The sequence below is a fragment of the Narcine bancroftii genome, chromosome 5 (genome assembly GCF_036971445.1).
Source record: "Narcine bancroftii isolate sNarBan1 chromosome 5, sNarBan1.hap1, whole genome shotgun sequence".
NCBI classification, from domain to species: Eukaryota; Metazoa; Chordata; class Chondrichthyes; order Torpediniformes; family Narcinidae; genus Narcine; species Narcine bancroftii.
The window spans coordinates 94,139,093-94,164,746 of record NC_091473.1 but is presented as its reverse complement, the minus strand read 5'-3'; the positions used below and the strand labels follow the sequence as shown (position 1 = coordinate 94,164,746).

The window sequence follows — 25,654 nt, the reverse complement described above, 5'->3', positions numbered from 1 at the left end:
TAGACTTCAAGGGCCCCCGTGGTCCGTTTTCCCTTTGCCATCCCATGCCCAGACACCTCCACAGCCAGCGTCGACAGGGCGCTGACACAGATCTTTATCATGTTCAGCTAACCCGCATTCATCCACAGCGACCAGGGGTCCAACTTCATGAGCGAGGAGCTGCACCAGTACCTGACTGCAAGGAGCATCACAACTCGTCGCACGACTAGTTACAACTTGAGGAGTAATGGGCATGTAGGTAATGGGGTAATCTGGAAGGCAGTCCAAGGGCTGGTCTGTAGAGTACTGGCAGGACGCCCTCCCAGAGGTGGTCCATGCCATCAGGTCGCTCTTGTGTGCGGCTACCAACAAGACCCCTCACGAAAGCCTGTTTTCGTTCCCCAGGAAATCAGTGACTGGAATCTCACTCCCAGCATGGCTGACGTCCCCAGGACCAGTGCTCCTGCGTTGACACGTATAGGCCCATAAGGCCAACACCCTGGTCGAGCAGGTATTCTTCCGACACGCCAACCAAAATTACGCCTACGTTAGGTACCCCAGTGGCAGGGAGGACACCGTCTCAACCAGGGACCTGGCACCAGCGGGAGCACCCACCGCAGCACCACAGCTTCCATCACTCCAGGATCACACCGACACAACGCACCTCCCCTGCCCTGGACGGGTGTGGGGCACCCAGGATCACGTCGGCCTGCCGCACCTTCCCTATCCTGGACACACTCAAACCATGGGGGACGACCCCACCCCCCCCCACCCCCACTCATCCAATGCCTCACATATACTCCAACTCCGGTCACCCCAGCCACCTCACCACGCTGCACCACGCCAACTGCTCTGACCCCCACCCCAGCCCTCCTGACTAGCCTCCGCTTACCCTCGCCGACTCTTGACCAGGAGCCAACCCTGCAACGGTCATAGAGACTTCGACAGCTGCCGGACTATTTAAATTTGTAAATAATGTACATTTTTGGGGCTTGTGAAACATTGGATGTAACCTCCCCCCGGGACAATTTTAAAAGGGGTGAATGAGGTGATACACCACTAGCCTACTGCAGGGGGTGACCTGTGTACCTGCAGGAAGATCACCAGAGGACAGACCACACCTGTCTGGCTGTCAATCAGCCGACCTAAATGGATCAAGCCCCACCCAGTCGGCTGCCAATCATTTGCCAGGATATAAGCCACATCCAGCCCCTCGAGATCAATCACACAGAGTTGCAGCAAACTGCAGCAGAAGACTTTAAGTAGAATAAAGCTTGTTCTGTCTTTCGAATCTTGTGTCTGCTTACTGTCACCACAGTGCATCACAACTTCCCACTGTTTCAGGAAAGCAGCCTCATGTTAAAAGACTATTGCAACCTGGTCATACTCTCTTCTAGCCTCTTCATTTCAGTTTGCCTATAGAAGAAACCATTCTGCAGACGATGCTATTGCCTTGTCACTTCACTCCATCCTAGACCACCTGAAGAGCAATGCCTCATACACCAGGCTGCTGTTCATTGACTTCAGCTTAGCGTTTAATACGATGATTCCCTGGAGGCTGGTGGAGAAGCTGTCCTTGCTGGGACTCACACCCCTCTCTGTAAGTAGATCCTGGATTTCTTAATGGAAAGACCACAGTCTGTCTGGGTCGGTTGGAGAATTTCAAGCATCGGCACGGTGAGCAGTGGCTCACCTCAGGGCTTAGTGTTCAATCCACTTCTGTTCAAGTTATTAACCTACAACTACATTGCCAGACTACCAGCCCCCCCACATCTCCATCGGGCACACAAAACTCAAAACGGTCAACCAGTTTACCTATCTCGGCTGCACCATTTCATCAGATGCAAGGATCGACAACGAGATAGACAACAGACTCGCCAAGGCAAATAGCGCCTTTGGAAGACTACACAAAAGAGTCTGGAAAAACAACCAACTGAAAAACCTCACAAAGATAAGCGTATACAGAGCCGTTGTCATACCCACACTCCTGTTCGGCTCCGAATCATGGTCCTCTACCGACATCACCTACGGCTCCTAGAACACTTCCACCAGCCTTGTCTCCGCTCCATCCTCAACATTCATTGGAGCGCTTTCATCCCTAACGTCGAAGTACTCGAGATGGCAGAGGTCGACAGCATCGAGTCCACACTGCTGAAGATCCAGCTGCGCTGGGTGGGTCACGTCTCCAGAATGGAGGACCATCGCCTTCCCAAGATCGTGTTATATGGCGAGCTCTCCACTGGCCACCGTGACAGAGGTGCACCAAAGAAAAGGTACAAGGACTGCCTAAAGAAATCTCTTGGTGCCTGCCACATTGACCACCGCCAGTGGGCTGATATCGCCTCAAACCGTGCATCTTGGCGCCTCACAGTTTGGTGGGCAGCAACCTCCTTTGAAGAAGACCGCAGAGCCCACCTCACTGACAAAAGGCAAAGGAGGAAAAACCCAACACCCAACCCCAACCAACCAATTTTCCCCTGCAACCGTGTCTGCCTGTCCCGCATCGGACTTGTCAGCCACCAACGAGCCTGCAGCTGACGTGGACATTTACCCCCTCCATAAATCTTCGTCCGCGAAGCCAAGCCAAAGAAGAAGAAGAAGACATTGCCAGATCCAGCTCCAATGGGTCATCAAGTTTGCAGGTGACATAATAGGAGCTGGTCTCATCAGCAACGACAATGAGTCGCACTACAGAAATTTTGAGAAACGGTTCATGAGAAACAACCCGAGTCTCAATGTGGACAAGATGAAGGAGATGATCGTGGATTTCGGGAGGCCCAGGAACAACCACCCTCCAATACACATCAACCATTGTGTAGTCGAGAGTGGAGAACACCAAGTTCATTGGATTTCACTTCAATACTAACCTCTCTTGAACACTCATCATCTCCTCACTTGTCAGGAAGGCACAACAGCGACTGCACTTACTGAGGAGAGAGAAGCGGGCAAGGCATTATGGCAACCTTCTACAGAGGTCTATCGAAAGAGAATATGGCACATTGCGAAGAGAATATTCGGTTAACAACAAGTAACGGAGTCACAATTGGACTTTGGTTAAATTAGCAATAAAAAATAGAAGCAAGAGTGGGGACTTTGAGTATGTTGTGGCCATTCACTGATATCATGGCCGATCTTCTACCGCATAACCTTTCTGTTGCACAATCCACAAATTCTTTATTTCACTTCATGTCAAGAATCCTATCAATTTGTGTTCTGAATGAAGTCTCCACAGTCTTCCAGGGTAAAGAATTCCAAAATTTTATAATTTTTATTTATTCCTTGCGACATAAAAGGAGACCATTTTGTGCCTACCATGCTGAATGGATCAAACCCAGGATGCTGGATCTGTGAGACTGTCATTCTGTGTCATGCCAGTGAGGCCAGAAGCAAGAAAGGTAAGAAGTTAGGCCACCATTGTATAAAGATCTCACCTGGGCCATTCAGTGAAAATTAAAAAGAAAACCGGAAATCTGGAAAAAAAAAAGAACAGAAACTACTGGAAATAGCAGGTCAATGGGAAGAGAAACGGAGCTAAAGGTTCAGATCAAAAACCCTTTGTCAGGACTACTGCAGTATGTTCAAGTACCTTGTTATTCACTGTGAAATAAGGATCGAGAATCATTAAGGATCCAGGACAAACTCTGCTCTCGCTGGTGCCATCAGGAAAGAGGTGTAGGTGCCACAAGACTACACCTGGTTCAGGAACAGCTGCTACCCCTCCACCATCAGACTCCTCAACAACAAACTCAATCAGAGACTCATTTGGGGACTTACTTTGCACATTATTTATTACTGAATAATGATGTTCTGTATTGCACAGTCAGTTTGTTTGCACTTTTCTTGGTTGACATTTCTCTCTTTTGTATATGTATTTTTTCCTGAGTACAGATTGATCAAAATTACACTTACGTTTATGAGTTATTATTTGGGGGAATTTACAATCTCTGTATTCCTCAGAGTACAGATGATTAGTATCTGACTTAAATGAGATGTTTCCAAAAAAATGGTGGTGGTGCCCAAGGTGTTATGGCAGCATTGACGCTGGCGTGGACCTGGGAGAGTGGGGAGAGGAGATACTGCGCTGCTCCACAGGGCTGTACTTACTGTCTAGTCACGAAGCTGACAATTTCACACAGGATTTAAATGGCCTGTTAGAGGAGATGACGGTTTAAAAAAAAATCCTGCACCAAAGAGGTCTGCACCCCAGATGGTGGTACCCATGCCAGGCAGCGTACCAGGGCAGTAGAACATCCCTCCATTGAGAAAGAAAGACCCAACAGGAAAGGTGAACATGGCAGTGGACCAGTGATGGGCTTAACGGCCGAACGACCCACACAACCTGCGGGCTGCTGGAGACTGATTCACAGGAGCCAGTTATCAGAACCGGGATTTGAGAAGGTTCAGAGGGCAAAGAGGGCTCCCAAAGGGTCTTGGGCGCTGAATGCTCCCTGATCATATCAGAGGTTTGGATCTGGAGCTCGGGTTGCCAAAGAATTGAACGTGAGTTTGGACGGCTGTAGAGGTTGGTGGAGCGCTGGAGACAAATCTACGGATGCTCAGTGCCTCTGAAGGACTCTTTTGTTTCTCTTTCTCATGGGAAACGCTCATGGTGACTCTCTGCTTTTCTTAAGACGGACAAAATTGAAGTATATCGTGTATATGGGATTTTATGTATTATTACATGACAATACAAGAAACCTTGAATCTTATCCTAAAAATCTTCCTCCTCCTCTCCTTTCAGGATGCATCCTTCATATGCAACACGAATGAATTTGTGTGGAGGTCGTCCTGTCACTTTAAGGAAAAGCAGATTTACTGCAGCCAGATATGGAGACTGAATATTTTGCTGAATAGCACTTTCCCACTAGGATCTTCCTACTAACTCTCTTCATCACCTCAGCACAGAGAATGGTTTCCTCTGCAATCTCAATAATACATGTGCCTTACACGTGGAAGCTTCAAGGTTAGGTTATGAAAGAAAGAGAATATGTAGATCTTGAGCAGAAAAGTGAAAATAGTCGAAGTTGGATGAAAATACTGAGGAACCATTAGAATAATTATCCAGGTGAAGGTAGAATGAGACCTACAGTGTCTTCATGGAGACTGTGTTTAAGTTTTGCAATATATTTCCCATCCTTTGAGGTTGCCTGGACCATCTACCATACTAGTATTTCTCTGATAATGCCCCCCACCACTGGTTCCAGTCCAAATCCACTGCTGCAACCATCTGCTCTGTGAGAATTGTGGCTTAATATCATGGAAATAAATAATTTACTCCCAGAATGTAATCTTTTTTTCCCCCCTGTTAGTTCCTCCTGAATTGCCCGTCCCTAATTAGTATCAGCTCTCCAACCCGACAGGACAAACTGATTAATGTGTCACCTCACTCTACAATGCTTAAATGAGTTGGGTTAGCAGCCAACTTAAAATGTGGTGGAAGTCCCACCCTTCCACACGTACATCAGCAATATGATTAAGTCTAAAATCTAGGCCATGGGGATTCATCTATTATAAAGTTCTCTCTCTGGGAAATTACATTCAAACCTACTGCTTGAAAAATATTCTATTCACCCAATATGAGTAAATAAAGCTTATTAAAGATGAATACTTTATGTTCAGATAGAAATTAGGTCAGTATTCAGAGTGATGTAATCTGTTTCACATATTCCTTATTAGTTCACAAAAAGCTATATTTCTCATTTATTTAATATCTTTGAAATCATATTTGACTTTTTCAACAAAAGGTTAATGTTTTAAACAATGACATTTAATTATTAATCATTTGTTTCTTTGGTTGTGCAGCACAGTTTATTTCCTTTGCGCTATTTCTTGTCATATCCTGACCCTGTGGTTGAAGCTCACATTCAACCACACAATTCTCTCAAGATCCAAAACAGGCCAAGCTGACTTTTTTTTTCAATGGGTTATTTAAAAAGAAGTAGAAATTCATATAAAACATTTCAAGAAAAGTAGTTGGATAATAATTTCCATCCCAAGTTCAGCAGCTATTTTAATTTGAATAAAGTTGCTATCTCTTATCTAATGATGACATAATTATTGACATAGTAACATAAAACAAACACTGCCAGCAAAGCTGCCCATTGGAGAGTGAAGTGATATGTAAGTAGGTACAGAATCCAAGCCTTACATTTTCTATATAGTATTATCAACAGAATCCTAATTTGTTTGGTTTCAAAAGCTCATAAGCTACAACACACTTGGGCAGTGATTGCATTCTATTCAAAGGAAAGAAATCCAAGAGGATTCCAGGTATATAATTTTTGCACTGGAAGGAAAAGGTTTATGGTGAGAGGGGAGAGATTTAAGAGGAATCTGAGGGGCAACATTTTCACTAGTCAATATCTGGAATGAAGTGCTAGAGGAAGCTATCAAAGTGGGTACAATTACAACATTCAAAAGAGATTTTGACAAATGTCCAGATAGGAAGGGTTGAGAAGAATTGACTAACTGGAGGCAAATGAGACTAGCTCAGAACGCTAATTTAGTCAGCATGGACTGAGTGTGTGTGACCACCTTCTCTTCAGGCAGTCAGTTTTGAAGTGCCTGGTGAAGTCAATGTGGGGAAACACAGACTCTTCAACCAATGAGGCAAGAGGTGATTGGCAGGTGAGATGGTATGTCATTTATCAGGTGGTCTATTTCTTTTACTGCTTACTTTGTACACTCTTGACTCATGGCCTTGATGTTCTCAGTTCCATCCCAATTAGTTCTTCTCCACTTTAGGTGGTTATGGGTCACTGATTTGGAGGATTTCATGAGATGTCATGTTTCTTCAACCTTCAATCTTTCTCATTGTCTGCCTGATAATCTCAATCCATGATAAATCTCAGAAAAGAGTGCCAGTTTGGAAGTTAAATACCAGGCATTAAAGGACATGGCCTGCACAGTGTAACCAACTGAGTGTAATTGGAGGCTCAAAATCCACACTGTTGGCTCAGGAAAAGACATTGTTGCTGGTTCATTTATCCTGATGGTGTGTTTGGAGGATCTTGTGGAGAATATGTTGGTGGTATTTTTCCAGTACCTTGTGAAGCATTCATCAGGTAATCCAGGTTCCTTATGTAAATAAGAGATCAGGAGTCACTGCAATCCAGGGAATCATTAGAATCAATGGACAAATAATGTGCTGGCACATTGAAGGTAACGGTGAACATCCATGTCTTTCTTTGATGAGAGGTAGATCCTAAGATGTAGAAAATGATCCACATTTTTCTGGGTCTCACCATGAACCTCTATTGTCAGAAAGTAGTGTGGTTCAACAGAGGCATGTTGGCAGATGATCTTTAAAGTGGAGATGTTGAGCATTAGACCGATCTTGAATGCCTCAGCGAAAGCCTCAACAATGCTGAAGTTAGCTTCTGAGCATTAGCATAAGGCAGCCTGACTTCTGAGGTTAGTCTCCTATTTGATCAAGATCTTGCTCAGTGAACTCTGATACTTTGACATTGACATTGAGTGAGGCACAGCAGACGGGAGACAGGCAATCCGTAGGGAGGAGGATGTAATCAGCAAGGAATAAGAAAGGCTAAATCCCATGGGGGGGTCCTTCTCTTGAGAAAATGTTTCATCATAGAGACAAGAACAATGTCTCATAGCAACAGCCCAAGGCCGAGCACTAGCACCTCTCAATTACATCACTGTCCTGAAAAGAGAGAATAAAGACATCCAAATCACTCATGACATGACAGCCACTGCTGCATTTCCATCATTCAACAGAAGGATTGCCACAAGAAGATTAACATGAAAAGTCTCAAGATCCCCACAAAACTGGCACTTCACAGGCGTGTCTATTAGGCTATCTGTCATGATCTAGCCTATAGGAACCGCAAATAGTCTGCCCTTAAGTCCACTATAATGGGCATGAATGAAAAGACACTTGGCTTCTTTACCAAGAAGAACAAAATCTGGTTTGATGAGAATAAGAAGGAAATCAAGGAGATAATTAACTTCAAATTCAAGCCATTCCTTGACTGGAAGCTTCATTTTATCTCATAGGAACATCTTTATGGGATCTGAAGGCAAAGGCCTAGTGAAAAACATGACATAAAAAAACAAATGGTGGATGGGGAGAGACCAGGAGCTGTAACTCACTGTTGGCTCTGACATTTGTGGATTTTTCTGTACTGTACTGTACTGTTCTGTACTGTACTGTTCCACCAGCGTTGTCTCCGCTCCATCCTCAACATCCATTGGAGCGCTTACATCCCTAACGTCGAAGTACTCGAGATGGCAGAGGTCGACAGCATCGAGTCCACGCTGCTGAAGATCCAGCTGCGCTGGATGGGTCACGTCTCCAGAATGGAGGACCATCGCCTTCCCAAGATCGTGTTATATGGCGAGCTCTCCACTGGCCACCGTGACAGAGGTGCACCAAAGAAAAGGTACAAGGACTGCCTAAAGAAATCTCTTGGTGCCTGCCACATTGACCACCGCCAGTGGGCTGATAACGCCTCAAACCGTGCATCTTGGCGCCTCACAGTTTGGCGGGCAGCAACCTCCTTTGAAGAAGACCGCAGAGCCCACCTCACTGACAAAAGGCAAAGGAGGAAAAACCCAACACCCAACCCCAACCAACCAATTTTCCCCTGCAACCGCTGCAATCGTGTCTGCCTGTCCCGCTTCGGACTTGTCAGCCACAAACGAGCCTGCAGCTGACGTGGACTTTTTACCCCCTCCATAAATCTTCGTCCGCGAAGCCAAGCCAAAGAAATGTCATCTACAGTTCAAACATCCAAGGAATGGGGATGAAATCAATAGCAACAGGAAGGAAATACAAATCTGCCACAAGGAGCACTGAAGACCGCTCAACTGTGATGCTCTGTCTTTGATTTGAGCACATCTGACTCTTTCGATAGCTGCCCTTACCTGCACCAGTGACTACCAGCACTCAATCCACTGGTTTATCGAATTCTGTGCTGTGAGTGGCTTGAAGCCACAGCAAAGTGTGAGATGATCAGTCAGGCAGGGATGACAACATGACACAAACAAAAAGACTATGAATGATGATAGGCAAAAATGAATGTATAAATATTTTGACCATTGGAACATGAGTCTACGTGATGGTGTCAAAATCAGAATGTATACCCTTCAGTGAGGATTTCAGAAACTTGTAGATGTTTTTGTGACTGCCATACGATGATCATCCTCCTGATATGGGAAGTCCAATTTCAGGCAGAATGTAATCAAAGTCTATTGATCATGATGTGACATTATTGCATGCATGCCCGACATGACACTGTGGGCAGACGCATTAGCTTTGGTCCTGATTGGTAGTGTTTGTCAAGTCTAGACAAATTTACTGTCATTTGATTGTACAAATACAACCCGATGAAACAGGGCTTTCTGGTCCTTGGTTAAAAACACATAGATGCCCAAACAGACATTACATCCATACATACATACAGACAAACAAATCAAATGCAGTATTCATATATCATAAATAAATAAATAGAAAGAACTAGCAACAAGGGAAGATACCCCTCCATAATTCTTCATCCGCGAAGCCAAGCCAAAGAAGAATATGTCATTTACTATCTGTATTTTGAACGAATAAATAAAGTTTAAAAAGAAAATGGATGAAATGCTCGCACTGGCAGAGGGCCACAGACCCTGCCTGATGTTTGAGCAGGCTTTCCTCGAACAGATGCCTGAAGACATCTAACTCCTGCTGGCAGATGAGAATTTCTCAGATCCACGGAGAGACACAGGCCGCGCGGACGTGCTCTTGTGGATAAAACGAGAAAACGAGGCCACCCTCAGTCAGGTCACCCGCCCAGGACCCAGCCGACCACAGGTCCCCCCGAAGCACAAAACAGAAGAGCCCCACTCCACCTGGTGCTTCTACCATCAATATAGGCGGGGGGGGGGGGGGGGGGGGCTCAAGCTCACAAGTGCAGGCAGCCCTGTTCATTTCAGGGAAGCGACCTGGCCAGCCGCTGTTGATAGGTGCGACAGCTGGTTGCACTAACAGCCTCCTGCACATGATCGATAAGACCAGTGGCTGACGTTTCCTGGTGGACACAGGAGGAGAGCTGAGTATGCTTCCCCCCGACTGCCCTCAAGACCCACACCCAATCATGAAGTCCCATGCTACAGGCAGCCAATGGATCCATTATCAAGACTTTCGGCACACGCAGCGCCCAGATCCAGATCAGCAAGAACAAGTTTCGCTGGAAGTTTGTACTGGCCACAGCGCTGTTGGGAGCTGACTTCCTCTGGACGAACAGCCTGTTGGTAGACATAAAAGGAAAATGGTTGGTGCATGCTCGCACTTTTCAAACCATCTGCCTCAATTCCACAAACACGTGCGACCCAGGAATAGCTTACTTCAGCACCCCCATGGACGAGTATACTCATATACTCAACGAATTCCCAACCACCCTGCAGCGTTAGTTCACTTCTGCCATGCCCCAGCACGGTGTCTGGCACCACATCTCGACCCAGGGCCCCCCCCCCACTCCACACCAAATCCCCCCGAGTAGCTACAACTGGCAAAGGAGGAATTATCCTGACTATAGGAGCTGGGGATCGTCTGCAGGTCGGATAGCCCTTGGGCCTCCCCCCTCCACAAGGTCCCGAAGGTTTCTGGGGGCTGGTGCCCATGCGGGGACTATCACAGTCTGAACAACGCTACCACGCCAGACCGATACCCCATACAAGACTTTACGGCCAACTTGCACAGTGCCCAGGTTTTCTTAAAGGTCAACCTAGTAAGGGGGATACCATCAAACCCCGATCTACCCCGACAATATTGGCAAAACCGCCATCATCACCCTCTTCGGTGTATTTGAGTTTCTCCAGATGCCATTTGGCCTTAAAAATGTGGCCCAGACATTTTAATGGCTAATGGACACAGTGGGCAGAGAACTGGATTTCATGTTTATCTATCTTGACATTCTCATCACCAGCTGGAACACAAGGAACACAAATCCACCTCTGTGCACTATTTTCTCACCAGGCAGAGTTTGGCCTCACCATCAACGTGGCCAAATGCCAGTTTGGCAAGGAGTCCCTGCAGTTCCTGGGCCATACTATCTCTGCGGACGGGGCCGCCCCATCACCCGAAAAGGTCGCAGCTGTACGCCATTTCCTGAAGCCTGACACCCTCAAGGATCTACAAGAATTCACCGGGATGGTCAATTTCTACCACCGTTTCATCCTGGGGGCAGCTCGCATCATGCGGTCATTGTTTGCACTAATCGCCGCCAAAAGTAAGACCCTGGTGTGGATGGAAGAGGCCGAAAAAGCCTTCACCATGACAAAAGACACCCTGGCGAGTGCCACCCTACTAGCTTACCCACAGCCCGACGTCCACACCACACTCTCAGTGGATGTTTCGGCAATCGGTCAACAGATAGTGGCGCCCACTTGTGTTCTTCAGCAAACACCTCTGCCCTCCTGAACTTAAGTACAGCGCCTTCAACAGGGAGCACCTGGCCCTGTACCTTTCCATCAGGTACTTCCGGTATTTCCTGGAGGGCAGGCTGTTTACAGTGTTCACTGACCACAAACCGTTCGCCCATGTCCAAAGATCCCTGGTTGACATGCCAACAACGACATCTGTCCTATGTCTCGGAATTCATCACTGACATCTGACACTGAGTAGGTAAGGACAACGTTGTTGCAGACGTACTCTCATGGCCCACCACCCACAACCTGTCCCCCAGCCTGGACTACTCCCAGCTAGCGCAAGTGCAGAAAGGGAAACGAGGAAACACAGGCCTTCCGCACTGCCATCACTTCAAGGACCTTAAACTGCCGGACAGTCCCGACATGCTACTCTGCGACATCTCCAACAGTCTTGTAGAGGGCTTCCACTGGCACCTTAAGTTGGCTCTCATGGCACGCCTCACTGGCCCCAACTGGATAGACTAATGGCCCTGGGTCCTGCTCAGCATCAGAACGGACCCGAAGGAAGACCTACAGGTATCGTCTGCAGAGCTGGTCTAAGGCACACCATTGTTACTACCTGAGAAGTTCTTTGGCCCAAGCACTGATTCCACGACTGAGAATCCGACACTTCTGTCATATTTGCAGGACAAGTTCGCCTCACTTGCGCCCCCACCATAGCAGCCGCCCATCTTGCACCCCCAAGGAGCTAGCTACGACAGACTTTGTTTTTGTCCAGTTTGGCCCACACCCCACACCCCTGCAACGTCCCTACGAGGGCCTCTACAAAGTCCTGAAACACTCAGGCAAGACATTCACTTTGGAGATTGGGGGCAGGGAGGAGATACTCACGGTCGATAGACTCAAGGGGACCCCTCCACAAGGTCCCGAAGGTTTCTGGGGGCTGGTGCCCATGCGGGGACTATCACAGTCTGAACAACGCTACCACGCCGGACCGATACCCCATCCTGCACATACAAGACTTTACGGCCAACTTGCACAGTGCCCAGGTCCAACACGTGGACCTCAGCCAGCCAGTTCTGACAGCCTGACCTAAACGATGGGGTCGGCCTCCCAAGCTGCGAGACGTGAAAGCCAGTTCTGGGGGAGGGGGGGTTGTGTGGCGGCGCGCATCCCTCGTGGAGAACCGGCCCCACTTGTATATTATCTGCAGAATGCTGCTTTTTAACAAAACCAGATTGATCCATATGAATTAAATCCGGTAGGTATTTAGCCAATCTGTTTGCTAAAACTTTAGCTATAATTATCTTTAAACATGAAAAAAGAAACACACTTTAACTTATCACTATTAACTTAACAAATCAAACTTCACCCCATTCTAATTCTAAATACTGCATCTATATGTGCAGTATTTGATTGTGGAGCATCATTTAAAGGAGTGTGTGTGTGTGTGTGTGTGTGTGTGTGTGTGTGTGTGTGTGTGTGTGTGTGTGTGTGTGTGTGTGTGTGTGTGTGTGTGTGTGTGTGTGTGCGTGTGTGTGTGTGCGCGTGTGTGTGTGCGTGTGTGTGTGTGTGTGTGTGTGTGTGTGTGTGTGTGTGTGTGTGTGTGTGTGTGTAAGTTTGGAAAAGTTTTGATTCACAGTTCAATCTCACCTCATTCCTCCAAGTTTACTGGTTGCAGGCAAGTCTTATACTGTGCACAGAATTTAATGTTTATAAAGTTCACCAGGCTTTGGTGCTTGAAAGGTAAATGATTACCACTTAGGAAGATTTTTGTCGGTTTTCAGAAAGAGATTTGTTGTTCCTGGACACAAACTGATCCCTTTTAATCAGCCATGTCAGTGTCTTGCCGAAGAAACTTTCCCTATCAGGTTTTTCCAAGTGATAACCTCTTTCTTTCAGGTCATCACAGAGTTCCTTTACTTTTTCTTCTTTCAAGTGAAATATTAGGCAGCCAGCCCTCTCCTCTTGCATGAACCACAAGGGCTTTGACCAGGCTGAACTAAGCACTCACAACCCATCTTCCAAATGGGGGTTTTCCACAAGCTTTCCAGCTTGTCCTGTTCCAGTCCCAGCTGCTGCTGCTGGCTGTAGCACTGCGAAACTGATCTTCCTCTTTCTCGCTCTCTCAGAGAAAAAGTCTGTTTGACTCTCTCTGCCTGCAAAACCACATGACCCTCTTAGAACAGCAAGCTCTACTCCAGACAGCCTGTGGTTCCAAACTATTCCTCCAATCTTTTTCATCTGTTGCTTTTCAAAACAACAATCCATTAGTGAAGTCTCTTGGGCACACCCCAAAGTTTTTGCAAAGACCCACAAGAGCCACCCTGTCTGGCTTGAGCAGAGCTCCAGTATTTTAAATCAAATCTATTTTGAAGTGTTTGTATGTGTCCTATACTAAAAAACCTGCCCCAATATATCTCCCAAAACATATCTATATACAATGTAAACACAACATAATCTGCCACAGCAAGGAAAAGGGCTATTTTGGCCCTTCTATTCTGTACCAAACTAAGTACTCTCTTCTAGTCCCATCCACCTGCAATCTTCTGTGAGAACAGCGGCTTAAAATTGATTTTCCTGAATGTCTCAAAGATATTCAAGAACTTTTAAAGGAGGATAAGCAGTTTCTGGATTTAGTTTCAAATTCTGTGAAACATGTTGATGGTCATTACTGTATTGCATTACCTCTGAAGAAAAGAGACATTTGTATGCCAGATAATAAAATAATTGCAGAACAGCGTATGCTGAATTTGAAGAGAAATTCTTCCTTTTATTTGGAATATACAAATGTCATGTTGGACATGATAACCAAGTGTTACATAAAAAAGGTATCAGAAGATATATTGGAGCGTAAAGATGGTAAAAAATGGTATTTACCTCATCATGGACATATGTGCAGTATTTGATTGTGGAACGTCATTTAAAGGAGTTTCATTGAATTCTCAACTTCTACAAGGACCAAACTTAACCAATACTTTAATAGATGTTCTCATAAGATTTTGTAAAGAACCTATTGTAATTGCTGTAGATATTGAAGAGATATTTCATCAAGTAAAAGTACCATCAGAAGATCATGATTTTTTTACGATTGTTATTGTGACCTAATGGAGATTACAGTAAAGATATGATTGAATACAGAATGACAGTTCATCTATTTGAACAATTTTGTCACCAAGTTGTACAAATTTTGCTCTCAGGAAATATGCTGAAGATAATGAAGAGTAATTTAGTTCTCAAGCTATAAGCATCATCAGAATTGATTTATATGTTGAGGATTTTCTGCAGTGGTTGCAGAAAAAGAACCAATAGATCTTTATCGTAAGTTAAAGGAGATCTGTAATAAAGGAGGCTTCTTCCTTACGAAATGGATTAGCAACAGTTGAGATGTGTTGGCAGTTATTCCTGAGGGAGAAATTGCAAAGGAGATAAAACATCTTGATTTGGATTGTGACGTTCTACATCTCGAAAGAATTCTAGGGGTGCAATGTATGTTCAATCTGACGTTTTCAAATTCAAAATTGTTTTGAAAAAAAAAACAGCCTTAAACAAGAAGAGGTATTCTTTTAATCGTAAGCAGCCAATAAAATTCTGCAAGAATTGTGCAGAAGAAAATTTGAATGGGATGAAACTATACCAAATTCCATCACACAAGATTGGATAAATTGGATTGAGAGTTTTAAAATGTTATAAAATTTTGAAGTCGACAGATGTTTTAAACCAACAGACTTTGGAATTGCCACATTTGCTCAGTTACACTACTTTGCGGATGCAGGTGAAGGTAGTTATGGTACTGTCAGTTATTTAGTACTGCAAAATAACCAAGAGTGAGTACATTGTGGATTTGTAATGGGAAAAGCTAGAGTGGCTCCATTAAAGCCTGTCACCATTCCTAAAATAGAATTGACTGCTGGTACCATTGTGAGCAAAATGGACACTATGTTAAGAATAATATTACAGATGGAGTTAGCAGACTCTATGTTTTGGACTGATAGTACATCAGTGCTTAAATACATGAATAACAAAACCACAAAGTTTCATACCTTTGTAACTAACATAGTTAATGAAATTGAGAAAGTTTTGCATGCAAATCCATGGAGATATGCTAAAACAGTGGATAATCCATCTAATATGATTAGCTGATATGATCAAAAGTTCAATCTTTTCTGAAAAGAGCCGACACATGGGTGTCTGATCCTCAATTTTTTTCGTGTTCTCAAGAGTGGCCTCAAAATCCAGAAGAGTTAAAAGGAATTTCAATGGAGGATCCTGAAATCCAAAATACAAATGTAAATACTATTCAAATATCTAATGAGAATGATCCAGTCACTCAATTAATTTGCTATCACTCTTCATGGTTTCATTTCTAAAAGGCAGAAGCATGGATTCTTAGGTTATAAACTATCCTTTTAAATCAGATCAAGAAAGAGAATCTGAAGACTCGAAACCACTGTCACGTAACAGTTGATGAGTTGGTGAATGCTGAATTGAAGATAATTTGTTTTTGTTTAAAAAAAGATGTTTGATAATGAGAAATCAAAATTGAAGAATCTGAATGTTACAAAAACAAGTTGTATATACAAGCTAAATGCTATTCTTGTAAATGATGTATTGAGAGTAAAAAGAAGATTGGAAAAAGCAAACATGCCAGAAGAAGTGAAACATCCAATTATATTAACTAAGAAATTTCATTTTTCTGATTTGATTGTTCAACATATACATGAAAAAACAGGTCATGATGGTTGTAATCACGTGTTGTCAGAATTGCGCCAGAGATATTGAATACTTGGCGCTTCAACATTGATCGAAAGAATTATATCAAAATGTGCTAATTGTCGACGTGCAAATGCTAAACCTGGACAACAACAAATGGCAGATTTTCAACAGAATAGAGTTTCACCTGATGAATCCCCACTTGCAAATTTATTTTGGAAAAGATGGGTTAAAAAATATCTTTCATTATTACAAAAATGGTCTAAAGCTAAACACAATTTTGTATGCAAAGCCATTGTAATTATCATGGACGATTCTGCACCAAGAAATTCTTGGTTGCTGGAGAAAATTGTGGATACAATTCCAGACAAGAAAAGTTTCATTTGGCAAGTACGGATTAAAACCAAGACTAGTTACTTAAATAATCCTATTAATAAAATCTGTCTTTTACAGGAAGCTGAAATTTTTGATTTCTATTCTTATACTTACCATATTTATTTGTATATCTGTAATAGTAATTATTATATATTAGCCATTAATGTCTATTATAATAATTAAGGCCAGAATGTAAAAGTTAAATTTGACTCTTAGTTAATTTTGTGTCTGTCTCTTTAAGAGACTATTGTTTGTAGTGTTACCATAGTAACTATGATATAATATGTCATAATATCCACCCAGACTAACGGCTTGCTCATTATTCGACAATATGTGAAGGAAGTGTGAGCACGAGAAATTTTTCTTTGAATTTTTTGTCTCTTTAAATATCACTGTATATCTCTTTAAAGTTTGAGTACCTCTATATACATTTTATATCTTCATTATACAGTAAATATTTTGTTATTCATCATTATGAAAGTCTTAATGCAAAGCTATATAAAATGTTTATCTGTTTATCAATGAATAAAACTACATAAAGTAACAATCACAGAGTTGGATTTATTGGATTAAAGAGATTGAAATTTGGAATATTGTAGCTCACACCTTGGAAGATGATACTTTGAAAATTAGGATATATTAGAATAAGGAAAGTGTCATCTATACTTCCTCTTCGCTAGATGATGAAATTAGTCTTGTTTGTTTATGAGGCAATTGGTTAACCCTGATCTGACTAGCGATGCTAGTAGACCTGGGTTTAGCTGGCTTATTCATTCCCTGTAGCAACATTGATTCGGTTGTGCGCATGAGCGAAGTCTCGCGCATATGCAGTTGTTCTTGCGATGGTTTTAGTTCAATAACCTTCTTCTGAACTCCAGTTCCATCTTCCCCAGTTCCCCAGAGAAGCAGCGCTGGTGTTACAATAAATTTAGCCATCACAGCACAGGTTGATCGCGGAGGGAGAGGAGGCAAATCTGGAGGCTCTGTTGTTAAGGTAGGCCCAGTTTCTTCAATCATACTAACCTCTTTAATAGTCATTTTCTTTGCTATTTGTGTATTTGTTTTTCTTGTAGCCATTGTATTTCAGTTCAGAACTAGTCTCAACGTTGTAATTTTAAAACAAAATCTACTTGGGTCTTAATTAATTCTGCCGGGAGAGACATATTTCCACGTCTCAAACCTATACCATCATGCCGCACCTCCCCCTCCCCTTATTCAAGACTTTACTGCCAACTTACAAGCAGCACGGTGTTTTCAAAGGTCGATTTAATCAGGGGTCATCATCAAATCCTAGTGCACCCCAAGGACATACCCAAAACCACCATTATCACCTCCATCGGCCTGTTCGAATTCATGAGGATGACCGTTGGGCTTAAGAATGCTGCTCAGACTTTTCAGCAGCTGATGGACACGGTGGGCTAGGACCTTCCATTTGTGTTCATCTACCTGGACAATATCTTTATTGCCAGCCACAACCATTCAGAGCACACAGCCCACCTCAGACAACTACTCACCTGTCTGCAGGAGTTTGGGCTGAACATCAACCCCGCCAAGTGTCAGTTTGGGCAGGACACAATTGACTTCTGGGGGCATTGGATCGACAGGTATGAGGCAAACCACTGCCTGAGAAGGTGAAGGTTGTTTAGTTGTTCATGAAACTTCACACCATGAAGGGGCTGTAGGAGTTCGCTGGTATGATCAACATCTACCATCAATTCATACTGGCAACAGCTTGGATCATGCGCCCCTTTATCGCACACATGGCAGGGAAAATTATAGTCATTGCCTGGAACGGGGAGGCCTCAGAGGTGATACAGAAGGTGAACAACGTTCTGCCCAATGCCACCCTTCTGGTTCATCCCAGGCCGGAGGCACCGACCACCCTCATGATGGATATCTCCCAGAACAACGGTTGGAGAAGTCCTTGACCAGCTGATTGATGGGCAATGGCAGCCCCTGGCCTTTTTTTTAGCAGGCACCTCTGGCCACCTGAACTTAAATACAGTGCCTTTGATCGAGAGCTACTGATGCTCTACCTGGCAGTCAGGCACTTCCAATACTTTCTGGAAGGCAGACAATTTAAGGTCTTCAGAGACCACAAACCACTGACTTTTGCCTTCCACAAAGTGTCTGACCCATGGTCCACCAGGAGCAGAGGCACCTTTCCTACATGTCCGAATTCACCACATCGCCGGCAAGAACATCATGGTGGCCATGCACTCTCCCATCCCACCAAGAGTCCACCCATGCCCTATCGCAGGGCAAAGACTATTCAGCCCTAGCCAGGGCACAACAAGATGACACTGAGATCCTGGCATATAGGATGGTGCTTTCTGGGCTGCAGCTGGAGGATGTTGTCATTGCTCCTGGCAACCAGACACCTCTCTGTGACATCTCCATCGGCAAACTCCACCTTATTGCACCGGCAGCATTGAGATGGCAGGCTTTTGACGTGGTGCACAATTTAGCGCATCCGCGACCATCAGAACCATGGTGAAGATGGTAGCCAGCAGGTTCATCTGGCACAGGCTCCACAAGCAGGTCAGTCAGTGAGCCAAGACCTGCACGCTCTGTCAGGCGTTCAAGATGCAAACTCACAATAAAGCACCTCCCCAGATTTTTGAGCCAGAATGGCTTAGATTCAGCTACATCCACATCAACATTGTGGAGCCGGTACCAGATTCCTGTGGGCAAGATACCTCCTCACTATGGTTGACCGCTCCATGAAGTGGCCCTGATGGCCGACACAACCACAGAGACTTGCGCCATGGCACTAATCAACACCTGGGTGTCCAGGTTCAGAGTCCTGGAACATTTCATCTCTGACAGGGGAGCACAGTTTACCTTGCTGCTCTCGGCGGTGCTAGCCAAACTGTTGGGAATTCAACTCCACCATATCACTGCATATCACCCATAGGCCAAAGGGTTGGTGGACCAGTTCCACAGACACTTAAAAGAGATCCTGATGGCCCAGCTGAAGGGGCCCAACTGGGCAGATGAACTGCATTGGGTCCTGGGATATGCACCACTCCGAAAAAGGACTTCAATGTATACACAGCAGAAATGGTCTACAGCACACCCTTGGTAATCCCAGGGGAGTTCTTGACTGCCACCAAAGATCCAAAAACCCCCACGGTGGCACTGAAACATCTGAGGGAAAGACTGGGTACTCAAGCCCCTCCGCAGCCCCCGCCGCACGGCCAGTCCAAATCTTTCATCCCCAAGGACTTGCACATATGTACATATGTTTTTGTGTGAAGGGGAGCACACCAGGCACCCCTCCAACGGCCATACAAGGGGCTGTACAGAGTCATCAGGCATAATGGGTTGACGTGTGTATTGGACATTGCTGACATTACTGATCACCTGAAACTAGCCCATGTAGACAGCCGGCCAGTCAGTTGATACTCAGCCCCCATGATGCAGAGGTAGGCTGCACAAAAGCGGCAGCGGACACCCCAATCATCGGTTCTGGGGGTGGGAGGTGTCATGAAGCAGCCCACAAACCGAGTCGCGGCCCAGCTCACAAAATGGCTGGCAAATGCGACGATCGTGAGGATCCCACAAGGACCAATGGCCATCACCCCACATGACGTCCCACACAATGGGAAAATGTGGGCAACGGAGGTAACACCGGCCAGTCGGAGGCCAGCACTGCAACGATGTCACTCCTGTCATCAGAGGCAGGGAGTGAATATAAACAGAGCAATAAATCAGTCTTCAACCTTGACTCTGTGTGTGTGTGTGTGTGTGTGTGTGTGTGTGTGTGTGTGTGTGTGTGTGTGTGTGTGTGTGTGTGTGTGTGTGTGTGTGTGTGTGTTTGTGTGTGTGTGTGTGTGTGTGTGTGTGTGTTGTTCTTACTCCACACTTCATGTAGCGCACACGCTATATGTCTTTATCTTTGTTACATATAGAACACTGTGTGACTTGCTGAGTTTCTCCAGCAACTTTGTATTTGTGTGAAGGCATTGTTATTTGATATTTTTATGAAAACTGTCAAGTAGTACAAGATGTGAGAAACAATTTTTTATGGGAGTCTTCCATGAACCAGAATGCATTTGCTGTTTAACTATACTGTGGAATGTATTTTTGCCTTTATTGGCATGAAAGCTGAATATCATCAACCAATCAATCACAAAACAATTAGGTGTAAGAGCTGGCAAGGATGTAAAAATGTAATAGACTAATCATACGATTAGTAATGACAATGGAATTATTATGAAATGTCACCTAATTTGCATGGGCATGTGGTCACACTTGGCTCAGACATTGCATTACTATACATAAATTAAAATAAAAAACATTTATATGTCAATATACAGTATATGTATGCCAATTATGTCAGCCAGGGCAGCTTTTATTTAAAACAGCTCGTGTGCTCTCTAGTTACCCACTGTGTCTGTGCAATACATGGTACAATCTGGAATCAAACAGATTACAAATTTGATCCTCAAATCTCTGTCTATATTGGGTTTGGTGGCACAAGTCAGTCGAAAAGTTGGGAAGTAATGGTGAATGTGACTTCAGGCCAAAAAGATTAAAAATCAGTTTACTCTCCATAACTTGTGCCAAGTATGCCTCTAAATATTTGTACCAACTAAGATTGGGTTGGCCTTTATACAAAGTTTGAGAAAATCTTCAAAGTTTTAATGTACGCACTGTGGCAGCCCGCCACTGTGGAGAACAAGCCGGCACATAGCACAGCACACACGGTAGTAAACAGCAGGTAGTAAACAGCAGCATAACACACTGTAACACATCCCTTAACACAACAAACTGGTGTAGTTGAAAGCTGGAGCAGTACAAAACCAGCAGCCCTAAAATGGCACAGGCCAAGCTACCCAGCTAACAGATCAATAACAGGCTGGGGAAGAAGGGTATTCACATGCAAGAATGTTCCGGGTCCGCTATTGTTATTCATGCAGCTGAGATCAGCCAATCAAAACAATGGCGGGAACTCCAACTGTATAAAAGGAGCCTCAATAAATCTCAAAGCTTAACCTCCCACACTCTGAATATACATGTTTCTTTGTAGCAGTCGGCTACAATACTATATATTTCCAGCATATAAGTCGAGTTGTGAAACCCGAAAAAACTCAAAAAATAGGGGTCAACTTATACGCTGGATATACTTTTGAGACTTTAAATTCACCTCAAAATCCAATCTGTGCTGATCCATTGAAATTGCAAAAATAAATCCAATTGCAACAGATTTTTATTGAAAACAACAACAAATTTAGAACCATTCAAAATCACTCTCTCTAACATCGACTGGAGCAAAGATGGTGACAAGCACATCCATACCCTCACTGTTTAAACAGTCATATATGGGCCCCAGTCTGTATCTGATGAGGCGGTTTCAGTTTCGTCATCAGTGTCCCTCAATAAATCATCTTCTGTGCCATCAATTGCATGAGATATCACACTTTTTAAATGATTTTATCACAGTCTCTACTTTAATTTTGTCCTATGCCTTGAGCACGAAGTTACACTGAATATCAAGTGACACAGCACACATTGCCCAGCCTTTTGTAAATTATTTTTCTGCACTCAACATTCATGTATTCCATTCCTTGTGCACATGGTCTTTGAATGGCTTGATCAAGCAGACATCGATAGGTTTGCAATATAGACATCAAACCACCCGGGATAACTGCCATGTAAGTATTATGCAGTGCTAATCTATTTTTAGTCTTCTCAGTTAAGTGGCTACCAAACATATCCCAGACCAGCAAACTCCATTCTTTGCCTAAATCGCCTGTCTATCCATAGTTCTACTCCATTTTCATCCATCCATTCTTTTTCATGAAAATGTACAAAAAAGCCTGCAGGGAACTTCATTTTCGGTTTAATTTTGTGTTTGAAGATTACCATGGGTATTAACTTTGTCCTTTTGGCCATGCACAATAACACCAGGGTAAACCTGGTCCTTTCATGCCCTGTGTTTCTAGTTTGTACAGTTTTAACACCTTTCCATTCCACTGTTTTATCACATCAAAATTCATGGGGGTTTTGTCCACGTTCCCGATATTTGCCAATGGAAACTGGCGTTTCCGCCAGTTCCATATAATAAACTGGTGAAAACATGCAACTTTATGATCAAGATCTTTTGGTAGATGCTGTGCAAATTTTGTTTTGTTTTGGCATAATACCAGATTTTTCTTGCTCATGAAATGATTGCATCAGCCAACTGCAGCCTTAAACTTATCACTGAGATCTGGGTGCGATTTGGTCCACTGCAGTGCAAATATTCTTATTTTATTTGAGTGACTGTAACAATCTTGCCTCTATTCATGTACCCATTCTGCAATGTGATCTTCCAACTCTGGCCAACAAAGAACATTGCCTTTTTGTTATGTTTCTTAAAGTCTCTACTTTCTTCCTCCAATCTCTTACCAACTTCTCATGCACATCAAATTTTCTTGCAGCAGCTCAGTTGCTGATTTTCTTGTCCATTTCCATCACTTTCAACTTAAAGCTTACTTCATATTTCGTCGTGTGCTGTGTTGTGTCGATGGATCCTCCATGATAGCAATCACCTCCAGCCAACACCCAACAGATCAATCTGCGTGATCTATGGGGGGTCAACATCTATGCAGGTCAATGGCCCATCTCAGGCATTGTGAGCTTTGGGGGTCAACTTATATGCCAGACAATGAGACACCTCAAGCAGCCAGGAAATTGGGGTCAACTTATATGGCGGATATACCATAAAACCCTTAAAATGAGGCTGAAAAGGGGGGGGGGGGTGTCAACATATTCCAGATGACTTATACACCAAAATATACGGTATATGGCAAAAGGGAAGTCAACCTGGCAGCTAACATAATTTCAAGCTAAAGAAAGAATATTTCCTTCTAAAATAATTGTTCCTTAATTTCATATCAGCCGAACAGGAACAAGTGATACCATCTATAGAATCCTCGAAGATAAAAATTTCTTTAATTTGTTTTTTAACATTAGAGATTTTAAAAAAGTAATTTTTCACATTGTAGTTCTTGGTGCTGTAGATTCTCAGGGTGCTACTCTGTGCAAGAATTCAGAACAGATTTCAGGGTACTGAAGTTATTGGTAAAAACAATTTATTTTGTTGAAAGATTTACTTGAATTTTAAAATAAATCTTGCTCATTTGTAAGTTCATCTAGGTAATATTGCTTCTGGAAATAGATCTTTCCATTTATGAAAGCAATATATGTACAAAACGCAGTACTGGCCCCACCCTTTACACCCATGGTTCGTGTGCCGTGGCCAAGCAAGCTGGGACGTGGCAGCGAGGTCCTTGGGTCGTAGGTTTTATATCGGAGTGGCCTTCTCCTATGCAGGTTTCTTACCCGGGCTGGAGGGGTCTGCCTCCTCTCTTAGGTCGGTCCATACTGCCCGGACCGGGGCCGAGACCGCCGCTGCTCTCCCTGTGCCCTGACTGGGGCCGCCGCCTCCAACTCTCTGCCCAGACCGGGGCCTCCACCTGCCTCACTCGACCGAGGCCGGGGCCGCCGCCTCTCCCTTGCTCCTGCCCGGATTGGGGCCGCCACCGCCTACCCTCAGCCGGACAGGGGCCGGGGCCGCTGCTGCTCTCCCTGTGCCCGGACTGGGGCCTCTGCCTGCGTCACTCGACCGAGGCCGGGGCCGCCGCCTCCCCCTTGCTCCTGCCCGGATTGGGGCCGCCGCCGCCTACCCTCAGCCCGGACCGGGGCTGGGGCCGCCGCTGCTCTCCCTGTGCCCGGACTGGGGCCGCCGCCTCCCTAACCCTAACCCTATCCAACTGCATATACAACAAGATAAAACAGCGCTTCTCTGGACCAAGGTGCATACACTACACTTACACACGTCTCAAGGGAGCCAGTGAGGCTGCTGGAATGGTGAGGTCCATTTTGGAAAAAAAACACATGGCAGAGAAGTTCCAGAGCTGCGCTGAGCAGTGTTAAAGGGTTGAATGAGATGGTTGAAGGGTGGGGCCAGTACTGCGCACACTGCACTCCACCTAAAAGCTCCTTTGCGCAGGCCCGAGGACAGGTCCACGTCCTCCCCCTCCAAGTCCTCCCCCTCCAAGTCCTCCCCCTCCAAGTCCTCCCCCTCCACGTCCTCCCCCTCAAAAGATGCTCACAAACTCAAGCTAGCATGCTGGAACATCAGAACCATCCTAGACAAGGCTGACAGCCACTGACCTGAACGTCGGTCTGCCCTCATTGCACATGAACTCCTCAGACTTGACATCGACATAGCCGCTCTCAGTGAAGTCCGCCTTGCAGCCTCCAAGAACGCGGCGCGGGCTACACACTCTACTGGTCTGGCAAGCCTTCGGATGAACGACGCCAATCTGGTGTAGGCTTCATGGTCAAGAACTTCATTCCCTCCAAACTCGAAAACCTTCCGACAGGCCACTCGGACCGAATCATGTCCATGCGACTCCCCCTTCAAAACAAGCGTTTCATCACCCTCATCAGTGTCGATGCTCAAACCCTCCAGGTGGAACCAGCAGAAAAGGACAAGTTCTACACTGACCTGCGCAACCTCATCCAACGCACCCCTACAGCCGACAAGGTTGTCATCCTTGGCAACTTCAACACTCGCGTCGGCAAAGACTCAGAAACCTGGCCAGGAATCCTGGGCAAGCATGGCGTCGGCAAGTGCAACGACAATGGGCGCCTCCTGTTGGAGCTCTGCGCAGAACAGCGGCTTGTCATTACAAACACCCTTTTTCAGCAGAGGGACAGCCTTAAGACTACCTGGATGCATCCCCGATCCAAACACTGGCACCTCCTGGACTACATCCTGGTGCGAGATGTGCTCCACACCAGGGTCATGCCCAGCGCGGAAAGCCACACTGACCACCGGCTGGTTCGCTGCAAGCTCAACCTTCACTTCAAGCCAAAGCCCAGGAACAGTAAACCCCCCAGAGAGAGGTTCAATGTTGGAAACCTGCAGTCAGACGAAGCGAGAGGAAACTTCCAGGCAAACCTCAAAGCAAAGCTCGACGATGCAATCCGCCTCACGGACCCGTCCCCTGAAACCCTCTGGGATCAGTTGAAGACTACCATACTGCAATCCACTGAAGAGGTACTGGGCTTCTCCTCCAGGAAAAACAAGGACTGGTTCGACGAAAACAGCCAGGAAATCCAGGAGCTGCTGGCAAAGAAGCGAGCTGCCCACCAGGCTCACCTTACAAAGCCGTCCTGTCCAGAGAAGAAACAAGCCTTCCATCGCGCATGCAGCCAT

At 45.0% G+C, this 25,654-nt stretch overlaps 1 protein-coding gene across 11 annotated transcripts in view; it reads left to right on the top strand.

Annotated features, from left to right (window-relative positions):
• The first annotated feature begins 6,048 nt into the window (after positions 1–6,048).
• Positions 6,049–25,654, top strand: part of LOC138763731 (uncharacterized) — a 52,004-nt gene continuing 32,398 nt past the window's right edge. For 6 of the 11 annotated variants that reach the window (XM_069938403.1, XM_069938404.1, XM_069938397.1 and 3 more), the window contains exons 1-2: positions 6,049–6,099; positions 17,331–17,431. The gene's annotated coding sequence lies outside the window, so the exon portion shown is untranslated. Of the gene's footprint in view, positions 6,108–6,129; positions 6,250–15,615; positions 15,639–17,315; positions 17,432–25,654 lie in introns of those variants that run through there. The other 5 variants (XM_069938399.1, XM_069938400.1, XM_069938398.1 and 2 more) reach the window with 5 other exon arrangements.